A 15,291-nucleotide genomic window follows, 5' to 3' on the forward strand; every position below is an offset into this window, starting at 1 on the left:
AGGAGCCAGAATATATGCAGAAAATATAAAAATATTTGCAGAAAATATGACTCACAATGAAAATGGAAGAAATGAGCTTTAAATAGTATTTCTTTGATCCCTTAATGTTTTTCTTTGGGAGAGGGGCATTTAAATTTTATTTTTAAATAAAGTAAAATTGACTTAAAAAAAATAGAAAGAAAATAAAGACTTTTTCAGAGACACAGAAGCTGAAAAAGTTTATCACCAGCAGCCCTTGAGGCAGAATTATACCAGAAAGATGTATGGATCCACACAAAGGAAAGAAGAGCACCAGTTTTATACCGCTTAGCACAAAAGATATTTTTTCTATTTCTAGATCTATTTAAAAGATAACTATTTAAAGCAAAAATGATAGCAATGTATTGTTAGGTTATTAAATATGTAGAAATAAAATGTAAGATATAAATAGCACAAAGTCCAGGGTGGGAGAAATGTAAATATGCTGTTGCAAGGTTATTATACTTTAAATAAAGTTTGGCATCCAATATGGGAAGTGTGGCATCTCTAACTTATCATTATAAACCTCAAAGCAATCACTAAAATAAAAATATATGTTTATAAAAAATAAAAATTTATAGATACTTGATAAACTAAAAAATAATAATAATAATAATTCAAAGAGTTATTAAGTTAATAAGCCCACAAGAAAGTTAAAATGGATTCACTAAAAATAATCAACCCAAATGGAGGCAAATAAAGACAATAGAGGGGAATAAAGAACTGATGAGAAAATAGAAAACAAAAACAAGATGGTAAATTTAAACCCAACTATAGCAATAATCACATTAAACATAAATTGTCTAAATACCCCGATTAAAAAACTGCAATTGTTAGACTGGATTAAAAAACACAAGTGTCAAATATAAAGACGCAAGTATGAAAGGATGGGGGAGAATATGCTAGTATGAACTTTTAAAAGTTGGATTGGCTATATTAATAACAGACATAGTAAATATTCTTTCTTTTTAGAGCAAAGAGGATTGACAGTTGTAAAAATGGTAATTTCACCAAATTTGTCTCAGACATCTCTGGCAACATCTTGGTCTGGTTTGAACACCCTGTGCAGATAGGGCAGCCTTCTACACAGCTAGTGTCGTTCTGGGTGACAGTGAGCTCAGCTACTTTGGGCAGAAAGGCATGACAAAGTACAGTGTGGGAAGGTGACCTTCCAGTTCCAGTGCTCCTCAGACAGTAACAATGGGACTAGGGTCCAGGTTAGGCAAATCCCTGAGCTCGTCTTCTATACCTGAGATGCTTGGGGTGGCATGGATGCACTATGATGGACACCAGGAGAAGACCTTTCTTAGCAGCTGGTCACCCCAGGAAGGAAAGAGTAGAAGATAGCTTTCCTTTTATCCCCCAGCCAACTGTCTTTCTGACATCATTAAAGTCTTCATTTAATTGAGGGGGGGAGGGTCATGATAAAAGAGTCAGTTCATTGATAGGATATGACAAGCCTAATGTTTATATACCCAATGACAAGCTTCAAAATGTATGAAGCAAAAACTGATAAAACTGCAAGAACTAAACAAATCAACAATTGTAGGCAAAGCTCTCAACATTCTCTGTCAATAATTGATAGAAAAGTAGGAAACCAGTAAGGACATGGAAGATTTGAAGCAGACTATCAACTAACTTGACATAATTGAAAATTATAGACTATGGCAGCCAACACCAACAGGATTATTTTCAAGTGCACACAAAACATTTACCAAGAGAGACCATAATCTGTGCCTTAAATCAAGTCTTGAATAATTTGAAAGTATCCAAATCATACAAAGTATGGTCTCTGAACAAAATAGAATTAAATTAGAAATAGAATTAAATTAAAATTAAGACAAAAACATCCCAAATATTTTGGAAACTAAATAGCACTTTCAAATAAACAATGAATAAAAGAAGAAATAAAAAAATAAGTTGGAAAGTATTTTGAACTAAATGAAATCACAACATGTCAAAATCTGTGAAATGCAGCTAACACAATATCTGAAGGGAAGTTTCAAGCACTAAATACCTATATTAGAAAAAAATAGAAGATTCAGATCAATGATCTTAACTTCTACCATAAGAAACTAGAAAAAGAAAAGCATATCAAACCTAAAGTAATCAAAAGAAGGCAAATCAAGATCAGAAAACAAATCAATGAAATAGATAAGAGAAGAGCAATAGAGAAAGATCAACGAAACAAAAAGCTGGTCCATTTCAGGAAATCAAAATCAATAAACCTCTATCCATACTGATTAGGAAAAGAAAAAAGAGACACACAAATTACCAATACCACAAATGAGTGAAGTGACATCATTGCAAATTCCACAGTTATTAAAAAGATAGTAAGGAAACATTATAGGGGTGCCTGGGTGGCTCAGTGGGTTAAGCCTCTGCCTTTGGCTCAGGTCATGATCTCAGGGTCCTGGGATCGAGCCCCACATCAGGCTCTCTGCTCAGCGGGGAGCTTGCTTCTCCCTCTCTGTCTGCCTCTCTGCCTGCTTGTGATCTCTCTCAAATAAATAAAATCTTAAAAAAAAAAGGAAACATTATAAATCACTTTACATTAATTACTATATATGTAAATGATTTATATTATAGTTACATAATTATATATAAATTATTTTATATTAATACATTTGAAAAGTTAAATGAAAAAATCAAATTACTTAAAAGATACAAAATGCCAAATCTCACTCAAGAAGAAATAATCTATTTCCTTAATAGACAGTCCTATATCTAGAAATTGAATTTGTAGTGAAACATCTTCCCACATAAAAACACTTTTGGCCTAAATGGCTTCAGTGATTAATTTTACCAAACATTTATGGGAGAAATAATACCAATTTTATATAAGCTTCTCAGGAAATTTAGAAATCAGATGCATAAACCAGTGGAACAGAGTAGAGAGCCCAGATATGGAACCGAAACTCTATGGTCAAATAATCTTTGACAAAGCAGGAAAAAAAAAGACAGTCTCTTCAATAAATGTGCTGGGAAAAATGGACAGCTATGTATAGAAGAATGAAATTCAACCATTCTCTTACACCATACACAAAAATAATTCAAAATGGATAAAAGACCTCAATGTGAGGCAGGAATCTATCAAAATCCTAGAGGGGAACATAGGCAGTAAACTCTGACATTGGCCACAGCAACTTCTTTCAAGACATGTTCCCAGAGGCAAAGGAAACAAAAGCAAAAATGAACTTCTGGGACTTCATCAAGATCAAAGTTTTTGCACAGCAAAGGAAACAGTCAACAAAACAAAGAGGCAACCCCCGAAATGGGAGAAGATATTTGCAAATGACACTACAGACAAAGGGCTGATATCCAAGATCTATAAAGAACTCTTCAAACTCAACACACACAAAACAGATAATCATGTCAAAAAATGGGCAAAAGACATGAACAGACACTTCTCCAATGAAGACATACAAATGGCTAACAGACACATGAAAAAATGTTCATCATCATTAGCCATCAGGGAGATTCAAATCAAAACCACCTTGTTAGGATGGCCAAAATCAACAAGACAGTAAACAACAAGAGTTGGAGAGAATGTGGAGAAAGGGGAACCCTTGTACACTATTGGTGAGAATGCAAGTTGGTGCAGCCACTTTGGAAAACAGTGTGGAGATTCCTTAAGAAATTAAAAATAGAGCTACCCTATGACCCTGCAATTGCACCACTGGGTATTTATCCCAAAGATACAGACATAGTGAAAAGAAGGGCCATCTGTACCCCAATGTTCATAGCAGCAACAGCCACAGTCGCCAAACTGTGGAAAGAGCCAAGATGCCCTTCAACAGATGAATGGATAAAGAAGATATGGTCCAGGGGCACCGGAGTGGCTCAGTGGGTTGGGCCTCTGCCTTCGGCTCAGGTCGTGATCTCAGAGTCCTGGGATTGAGCCCCGCATTGGGCTCTCTGCTCAGCAGGGAGCCTGTTTCCCACCCTTCTCTCTCTGCCTGCTGCTCTGCCTATTTGTGATCTCTCTTTTTCTGTCAAAGGAATAAATAAAAATCTTTTAAAAAAAAGATATGGTCCATATATACAATGGAATATTATCCCTCCATCAGAAAGGATGAGTACTCAACTTTTGTATCAACAGAGACAGGACTGGAGGAGATTATGCTGAGTGAAGTAAGTCAAGCAGAAAGAGTCAATTATCATATAGTTTCACTTACTTGAAAAGCATAAGGAATAACATGAAGGACATTAGGAGAAAGAAAGGAAAAGTGAATTGGGGGAAATCAGAGGGGGAAATGAAGCATGAGAGACTGCAGACTCTGAGAAACAAACTGAGGGTTTTGGAGGGGAGGGAGGTGGTTAGGTCCACCAGGTGGTGGGTATTAAGGAGGGAACGTATTGCATGGAGCACTGGGTGTGGTGCATAAACAATGAATCTTGGAACACCGAAAAAATAAAATTAAATTTAAAAAATCAACTGTATTTCTAGCACAACAAAAAATTGGAAATTAAATTTTTTTTAAAAATTAACATTTACAATAACACACAAAAAAATGAAACACTTGTGAATAAATCTGAAAAAAAGATGTATGAGACCTGTACACTGAAAATCACAAAACATAGCTTAAAGAAATGAAGAGAGGCTTAAATATATGGGCAGATATTACATGTTTATGTATGAGCATGACTCCGTATCTTCAAGTTGTCATTTTTTTCCAAACTGATGTATAGATTCAATGAAATCCCACTCAAAATCCCAGTAGGCTTTTATGTAGGAATTGCCAAGCTTATTCTAAAATTTATATAGAAGTAGAAAGAGCCTAGACTAGGCAAAAACAAAACAAAACTTTGAAAAGGAAGCACGAGCCTGAAGAATTTATACAACCTGACTTCCAGAGTCCAGAATTAGACCTACATATATAACCAATTCATTTTTAAAATATTTTCATCTGAGTATATTTGACATTCAGTGTTATGTTACTTTGGATATACAAAATGACTCAGCATCTCTTTACATTGTGGTATGCTCATAACGAGTGTAACTATTATTTGTCACCATAAAATGCTATTACAACATCACTGACTACATTCCCTATGCTATACCTTTTATTCCCATGGTTTCATTCCATAATTGAAGATCTTTATCTCCCACTTCCCTTCACCTATTTTCCCCAGCCCCCTACTTCGTGAAACTATCAGTTTGTTCTCTGTATTTATACATGTGATTCTGCTTTTTGGAGGGAGGTTGGAGAGGGATGGGCTGAACGGTTGGTGGGTATTAAGGAGGGCACTTGTCATGTTGAGCACTACTGTTATATGTGAGTGATGAACCACCAAATGCTACTCCTTAAACCAATATTACACTATATGTTAATTAACTAGGATTTAAATAAAAATTTGAAAAAAAATTGACATATCAAGAACTGGCAGGGGGAGGAACAAGATGGCAGAGGAGTAGAAGACCTACATTTTCGTCTGGTTCCAGGAATTCAGCAGATAGTTATCAAACCATTCTGAACACCTACAAACTCAACAGGAGATCAAAAACAAACAAACAAACAAACAAAAAAACAAAAAACAGCAGTTCTAGGAACAAAAAATTGACCACTTTCTGGAAGGCAGGAAGTATGGAGAAGTGAATCTGAGGGGAAACCAGCTCCTAGCAAGCAACAGAGCAGTGGAGCACAAAATCAGAACTTTTAGAAGTCTGCTCTACTGAAGGATGTAGCTTCAGAGGCTAAGTAGGGGGTGGAGCCCTTGCTGGGACAGTGTGGTCTCAGGACCCACAAGACACAGAAAGACCAGGGGTGCCTGCGTGTGGCAGAGCTCCTAGGCATCAGAGCTGGGAAGCTGGTTACAGAAACAGAACCATGGAGGGGAATTTCAGGTTGGGGCTACATTAAACCTTGATCTGAGGCACAGTCAGACCACTTCTCTTTAAGCAGGGACCCCACAACTGGCAGATCCAAGGAGACTCACCTTTCTCCCACTGGATGAGTGGCAAGGAATGTGCTGCAGGAATCCACTGGGTTTGAACACATCAAATGTGACCATGCACCACAGATAGAAACGCTAAGTCACAAGCCTGATGAGGACAGAGTGCAGCTGGAGATCAGGGAGATAGGAATGATTGACTGCCTTTCTCTGAGGGCAACTGAGGAGTGGGGCCCTGTGCTCTCAGCAACTCCGGACCAGAGATTGGGAGGCCGCCATTTTCATTCCCATCCTCCAAAGCTGTAGGAAAGCATTCAGGGAACAAAATCTCCTGGGAGTGAACCTGAGTGGATTACTTAGCCCAGTCCCTGGCAAGGGTGGCACAATCCCACCTCAGGCAAAGACATTTGAGAATTACTGCAACAGTCCCCTCCCCTAGAAGATCAGCAAGAACATCCAGCCAAGACCAAGTTCAGTAGTCAATGGGACCTGTAAAACTCCACAGCTAAGGGAACACAGACCACAGAATTCAAGACTTGTTTCCCCCAGGATTCTTTTAGTCTTTCAAAGTTAAATTTTTTTAATTTTATTTTTTTCTTATTATATTTTTAAAATTTTTCCCTTTCCTATTTTAACCTTTTAACTATTTTATTTTATCAATACCTTTTTAAAAATCTTTTTTAATTTTCATTGCTATAGTCATATTCTATCCTGTTGTTGTATTTAACCTTATTTTTTGTATACATATAAGTTTTTCTTTCTTTAAAATTTTGGGATACAGTTCCTTCTAACGGATCAAAATATACCCTAAATCTAGCATTTGACTTTTTTCTAGTCTCCATCCTGCTCACATTCTCTCCCTTTTTTTCATTTTTCAACCAACTTCCTATCTTATCGATTCCTTTTTTAAAATCATTTTAAATTTTCATCTTTACATTCACATTCCATCCCTGCATCATGTTTACCCATATATGTAGGTTTTTCTTTCTTTAAAATTTTGGGAGGCATTTTCTTGTAACAGACCAAAATATACCCCAAATCAAGCATGTTGCTCTGTTCTATTCATCAGTTTAATCATAATTTTTTTTCTTTTTTTTCCCCCTTTCTTCTCCCCTCAGTTTTGGATCTCTTCTGATTTGGTTAGTGTACATTTTTCTGAGGTCATTGCTATACTTTCAGTATTTCGTTCTCTCATTCATTTATTCTCCTCTGGATAAAATGACAAGGCAGAAAAACTCACCTCAAAAAAAAAAAAAAAAAAAAAAAAGAACAAGAGGCAGTACCAACAGCTAGAGACCCAATCAATATGGACATTAGCAGGATGTCAGAACTAGAGCTCAGAATGATGATTATAAAAATGCTAACTGGGCTTGAAAAAAGCATAGAAAATAATAGAGAATGCCTTTCTGGAGAAATAAAATCCTTTTCTGGAGAATTAAAAGAAATAAAATCTAACCGAGCTGATATTTAAAAAGCTAATAATGAGGTGCAATCAAAAATGGAGGCTCTTACTGCTAGGATATATGAGGCAGAAGAGAGAATTAGTGATATAGAAGATCAAACAATGGAGAATAAAGAAGCTGAGAAAAAGAGAGATAACAACTATTGGACAATGAGGGGAGAATTTGAGAGATAAGCGATAACATAAAATGAAACAATATTAGAATAACTGGGATCCCAGAAGAAGAAGAAAGAAAGAGAGGGGCAGAAGGTATATTGGAGTGAATTATAGTAGAGAATTTCCCTAATCTGGGGAAGGAGACAAGCATCAAAATCCAGGAGGCACAGAGAACCCCCACCCTCAAAATGAGTAAAAATAGGTCAATACCCTATCCTCTAATAGTAAAACTTACAAGCCTCAGTGACAAAAAGAAAATCCTGAAAGCCCCTTGGGACAAGAAGTCTGTAAAATACATTGGTAAAAATATTAGATTGGCAGCAGACCCATCCACAGAGACCTGGCAGGCCAGAAAAGACTGGCATAATATATTCAGACCACTAAATGAGAAAAATTTGCAGCCAGGAATACTATATCCAGTAAGGCTGTTACTGAAAATAGAAGGAGAAATAAAAAGCTTCCAAGACAAACAAAAACTAAAAGAATTTGCGAACACCAAATCAGCCCTACACGAAATATTGAAAGGGGTCCTCTAAGCAAAGAGAGAGCCTAAAAGTAACAGACCAGAAAGGAACAGAGACAATATACAGTAGCAGTCACCTTACAGGTAGGACAATGGCACTAAATTCTTATCTTTCTATAGTTATCCTGAAAGTAAGTGGGCTAAATACACCAATCAAAAGACATGGGGTATCAGAATGGATTAAAAAACAAGACCTATCAATATGCTATCTGCAAGAAACTTATATTAGACCCAAAGACACCTCCAGATATAAAGTGAGGGGTTGGAAAACAACTTACCATAGTAATGGACATCAAAAGAAAGCTAGGGTGGCAATTCTTATATTAAATAAATTAAATTTCAACCCAAAGACTGTAATAAGAGGTGAAGAAGGATACTATATCATACTTAAAGGGTCTATCCAATAAGAGAAAATCTAACAATTTTATATATCTATGCCCCTAACATAGGAGCAGCCAATTATATAAACCAGTTAGTAACAAAATCAAAAAAACACATTAACAATAATACAATAATAGCAAGGGATGTTAACAACCCCCCTCACTGAAAGGGACAGATTATCTAAGTAAAAAAAGGCCTTAAATGACACACTGGACCAGATGGACATCACAGATATATTCAGAACTTCCCATCCCAAAGCAACCAAATGCACATTCTTCTCTAGTGTACATAGAATATTCTCCAGAATAGATCACATTCTGGGTCACAAATCAGGTCTCAACCACTACCAAAAGACTGGGATCCTTCCCTGCATATTTTCAGACCATAGTGCTTTGAAACTAGAACTCAATCACAAGAGGAAAGTTGTAAAGAACCCAAATACATTGAGGCTAAAGAGCATTCTACTAAAGAATGAATGGATCAACCAGTAAATTAAAGAAGAGTTTTAAAAAATTCATGGAAACAAATGAAAAGGAAACACAACTCTTCAAAATCTTTGGGATACAAGATGGCCAACAGACACATGAAAAAGTGCTCCATATCACTCAGCATCAGGGAAATACAAATCAAAACCACAATGAGATACCACCTCACACCAGTCAGAATGGCTAAAATTAACAAGTCAGGAAATGACAGAGGCTGGGGAGGATGCAGAGAAAGGGGAACCCTCCTACACTGTTGATGGGAATGCAAGCTGGTGCAACCACTCTGGAAAACAGTGTGGAGGTTCCTCAAAAAACTGAAAATAGAGCTACCCTATGACCCAGCGATTGCACTACTGGGTAATATATCCTAAAGATACAAACGTGGTGCTCCAAAGGGGTACGTGAACCAGAATGTTTATAGCAGCAATGTCCACAATAGCCAAACTATGGAAAGTACCTAGATGTCCATCAACAGATGAATGGAAAAAGAAGATGTGGTATATATATACAATGGAATACTACACAGCCATCAAAAGAAATGAAATCTTGCCATTTGTGATAACGTGGATGGAACTAGAGGGTATTATGCTTAGCAAAATAAGTCAATCAGAGAAAGACAATTGTCATATGATCTCCCTGATATGAGGAACTGGAGATGCAATGTGGGGGGCTTGGGGGTAGGAAGAATAAATGAAACAAGATGGGATCAGGAGGGAGACAAACCATAAAAGACTCTTAATCTCACAAAACAAACTGAGGGTTGCTGCGGGAGGGGGTTAGGAAGAGGGTGGTGAGGTTACAGACATTGGGGAGGGTATGTGCTATGGTGAGTGCTGTGAAGTGTGTAAACCTGGCAATTCACAGACCTGTACCCTGGGGCTAATAATACATTTATGTATATAAAAAAATTAAAAATTTTTTTAAAATCTTTGGGATACAGCAAATTTCCTGAGAGGAAAGTACATAGCAATACAAGCCTTTCTCAAGAAACAAGAAAGGTCTCAAAAATACAACCTAACCCTACACAGGAGCTCCTAAAGGAGCTGAGAAGAACAGCAAAGAAAGCCTAAACCCAGCAGGAGAAGAGAAATAATAAAGATCAGAGCAGAAACCAATGAAATAGAAACCAAAAGAACAGTAGAACAGATCAACACAACTAGGAGCTGGTTCTTTGAAAAAATTAATAAGATTGATAAACCCCTGGCCAGACTTATCAAAAAGAGAGAGAGAGAGAGGGAGGGAGAGAGAGAGAGAGAAAGGACCCAAATAAATAAAATCATGAAGGAGAAGAGATCACAACACTGCCAAAGAAATAAAATTATAAGAACATATGAGCAACTATACACCAGCAAATTTTACAATCTGGAATAAATAGATGCATTTCCAGATACATATGAACTTCCAAAACCAGGAAGAAATAGAAAACATTAAACGACCCATAACCAGTAAGAAGATTAAAGCTGTAATTAAAAATCTCCCAACAAATAAGAGCCCAGGACCAGACCACTTCCCCAAGGAATTCTACCAAACATTTAAAGAAGAATTAATACCTATTCTCCTGAAACTGTTCCAAAAAGTAGAAATGGAAATGGAAGGAAAACTTCCGAACTCATTTTATGAGACCAGCATGACCTGATCCCCAAACCAGTAAAAGACCCCATCTAAAAGGAGACTTACACACCACTATTCTTGATGAACATGAATGCAAGAAATTCTCACCAAAATACTAGCCAATAGAATCCAACAGTACATTAAAAAGATTATTCACACACACACAAAAAAAGATTATTCACCATGCCAAGGGGGATTTATTCCTGGACTACAAGGTTGGTTCAACATCCACAAATCAATCATTAATACAATACATTAATAAAAGAAAGAACAAGAACCATATGATACTCTCAATAGATGCTGAAAAAAAATTTGACAAAGTACAACATCCTTTCTTGATCAAAACTCTTCACAGTGCAGGGATAGATGGTATACCTCAATACTATAAAAGCCATCTATGAAAAACCCACAGTGAATATCATTCTCAATGAGGAAAAACTGAGAGATTTTCCCCTAAGGTCAGGAACACAGCAGGGATGTCCATTATCACCACTGCTATTCAACATAGTACTAGAAGTCCTAGCCTCAGCAATCAGACAACAAAAGAAATAAAATGCATCCAAATCAGCAAAGAAGAAGTCAAACTCTCCCTTTTTGCAGATGATACACTCTATGTGGAAAATCCAGAAGACACCACTCCAAAACTGCTACAACTCATACAGATATACAGTAAGGTGTCAGGATATAAAATCAATGCAAGGAAATCAGTTGCATTTTCTATACACCAACAGCAAGACAGAAGAAAGAGAAATTAAGGACTCAATCTCATTTACAATTGCACCCAAAACCATAAGATATTAGTAATAAATCTAACCAAAGAGGCAAAGAATCTGTATTCAGAAAACTATAAAGTACTCATGAAAGAAACTGAAGAAGACACAAGAAATGGAAAATATTCCATGCTCATGGTTTGGAAGAACAAATGTGAAAATGTCTATGCTACCTAAAGCAATCTACACATTTAATGCAATTCCTATCCCTATCAATATAATCTCAACTTTTTAAAAAAGAAATGGAACAAATAATTCTAAAATTGCATTTAATGTAATACCTAACAATATAACCTCAACTTTTTTAAAAGAAATGGAACAAATAATTCTACACAAAGAATAGCCAGAGGAATGTTGAAAAAGAAAACCAAATTTGGCAGCATCAAAATTCCAGACTTCAAGCTGTATTACAAAGCTGTAATCATCAAGACAGTATGGTACTGGTGCAAAAACAGACACATAGATCAATGGAACAGAATAGAGAACCCATAAATGGACCCTCAACTCTATGGTCAACTAATATTTGACAAAGCAGGAAAGAATGCACTATGGAAAAAAAGACTGTCTCCTCAACAAATGGTATTGAGAAAATTGGACAGCTACATGCAGAAGATTGAAACTGGACCATTTCCTTACACCACACACAAAAATAGACTCCAAATGGATGAAAGACCTCAATGTGAGACAGGAATCCATCAAAATCCTTGAAAAGAAAATAGGCAGCAACCTCTTCAACCTCAGCCACAGCAACTTCTTCCTGGACACATTGCCAAAAGCAAAGGAAGCAAAGGCAAAAATGAACTACTGGGACTTCATCAAGATTAAAAAGCTTTTGCACAACAAAGAAACAGTCAACAAAACCAAAAGACAATGTACAGATTGGGAGAAGATAATTGCAAATGACGTATCAGATAAAGGGTTAGTATCCAAAATCTATAAAGAACTTATCAAACTCAACACCCAAAGAACAAATAATCCAATTAAGAAAAGGGCAGAAGATATGAACAGATATTTCTGCAAAGAAGACATCCAGATGGCCAACAGACATATGAAAAAGTGCTCAACATCACTCAGCATCATGGAAATACAGATCAAATACCTACATACAATACATGCAATGGAATATCATGCAGCCATCAAAAAAAAACAAAATCTTGCTGTCTGCAATGATGTGGATGGAACTAAAGGGTATGATGCCAAGCAAAATAAGTCAATCATACAAAGATAATTATTATATGATCTCCCTGATATAAAGAATTTGAGGGGAGGTTATGGGGGGATGGGAGGGAAAAATGAAACAAGAAGGGACCAGGGAGAAAGACAAACCATAAGAGAGTCTTAATTTCAGGAAACAAACTGAGGGTTGCTGGAGAGGAGAGGGGTGGGAGGGATGGGGGGCTGGGTAATGGACATTGGGGAGGGTATGTGCTATGGTGAGTGCTGTGAATTGTGTAAGACTGATGATTCACAGACCTATAACCATGAAACAAATAATACATTATATGTTAATTTTTTTAAAAAGAGTTGGCAAAGATTTGGAGCAACTGAAATTCTCATACATTGATTATGGGAATGTAAAATGGTACAATTATTTTGGAAATAGGCAGTTTCTTAAAAAGTTGAACGTAAATCTAGCATGTGACCCAGCCATTTATATATATTAGGTAAATGCTAAAGAAATATGAAAACATGTCCAAACAAAGATTCATGTGTTATATTCATAGCAACTTTATTTGCATTAACCAATAATTGGAAACTACCCAATACCTATTAGCAGATAAATAGATAAACAAATGTGGTATGTCCATACAGTGGGATAGTACTAGCAATAAAACGAATGAACTACTAATATGCAATGCAACATTGATGAATCTCAAAGTAATAATACTGAATGAGAAAAGCCAAACCACACCATAAAAAGAATACATACTATTTGATTCAATTTATATATAATATTAGAAAATAAAAATAAATCTATGGTTACAGAAACAAAGATGTTGCCTAAGGAAGGAGTGGGACATAGGGAGAGGTAGGAAGGGAAAATCAAAAAGAAGCATGAGGAAAGCTTAGTTGGTGGTATACATGCAGTATCTTGATTGGAATGATCACAGGGGCTGGGAGGGTACACATATGTCAAAGATTATCAAACAGGGGCAGTTTGTTGTACATCAATTATACTTCAACTAAGGTTCTTACTTAAAGCCAAAACATGGAATATACCCCAAAAAGACAAATCAGGTGATAGGTGTGGGTGGAGGGAGTTTTGAGAAAAAACCCAAAATGTCATAAAGGGAATGAGGACATCAGAGAAAACATCTAGGAAGCAGGATCCCTACAAGCAGATTTTACCTACTTAACCATTGTGCTGAGCAGCAGAGTATACCATCAATGGGTGAATCCAAACATCAAGTTCAATTAAAGGTTGTACTTAACGACAGTGATATTGCTTAGGCCTCACTGAATTCTTTTAGCCTTTAAAGCCATGGTGATTTGCATGACTGTTGAATCCTATACAAAACCTAGAACGATGATAACCAAAGGAAAGGAGATCTGCCACTCTACCAAGATGAAAACATCTGATTACATGTTTGCCTGCTCTGTTCAAAAAAAGCAAGTGGTATCTAGCTTTTCCACTAGCTTTTCAAAAGTATAGAATTGTTGACACTCATATAAATATGAAGAAAGAAAGGAAGAGACAAGAGCACACATTGAAAATGAAGGGAAAGTTGACTTTATTTTATAACAGGAAGACAAGAAATCACATGCCGTCTAAAAGATAACCACAAGAACACAACGTAAAATTTAAATGTTCGACGGTGTCTGAAATCTATAAAGCTGCAATCAGATCTACTATTGGCAAGCCACAAGTACTTTGTGTGACACAGGGACAGAGGCAAAACAATCCTTCAAAATTGGAATACGAGGCCTGACTGCTGATGTAATAGTGAACAATGATTAAACTATCAATCAAGCAGATTTTTTAAATATGTTGCATGTCATAGCTAAAGATTTCAAATCCAGGACAAAATCTGGTGTTAGTTACAACAGAGATGAATTGGGTGGTCTCTTAGTACACAGATGATCACAAAATCAGCATAATGTGGAAATCAATTCAAGGACTCTCTTCTTCATCTCAGCTCATGAAGATTCCAAGTTAATAAAAGCAATGTTATAGATTTATGAGCCATGGCCCTGCAAAGTGTTTTATGCTATTTTCCAAGTTATTTACCATGTTTCAAAGTAAAATCATTTAATATGAACTCCATTCTCTAACTATACCTAAATATCTTTACTTTTTAAACAATTGAATTTGTGGTTATTTTTTCCAGATGCACAGCACTTCCAAAAAACAAAACAAAACAAAACAAAAAACACTGGGTAAATTTCATCCTTAAACCATCTGGAGAGCTGGAAGAAATGGGGTTGGTCTCAGTGCCAATTCTCTCTAGAGCCTATTTTACGCTCACTCATATCCAATTGAATATCCCTCCCTATATGGGAACATTTAATTGAAATATTACAAGCTCCCATGTGATCACTTCCTCCTCAAGTTTGTTTCCAGGGAAAACTCTATGCAGTTGAATGTTGTAGGCTGCTCATCAGAAAATGAAAGCACAGTGTGATTCTCTATATGTTACTATCGCCAGAAACCAAATCCAAATTTCTTGCCTGAACATCATAATTTGCCTGGCCTTGGTGCCTAAAAGGAAGGGAACTTTCTCCTTCTGAAATATGACCTCTGTTTCTTAGCAGGTATTCTGTTTCCATGTGCAAGCCACTGCAAGACCTTTTAGAAATAGACAAAATTTGTAACTAAAATAAATGTAATTGACAGCAAATATTAAATATCATTTTATGTTTATACCCTACAGAAGCCTTCATCTATCTCACACGTATTTCCACTTACTATTATGTGTCAGGTGCAGTGTTAAATGCTTATATATGGAAATGAAAAAAATTTGGCTCCCACCTCAAGGGACTCATAGGCTA

This window comes from Mustela nivalis, assembly GCF_964662115.1.
Source record: "Mustela nivalis genome assembly, chromosome: 1".
In the NCBI taxonomy this organism is placed as follows: Eukaryota; Metazoa; Chordata; class Mammalia; order Carnivora; family Mustelidae; genus Mustela; species Mustela nivalis.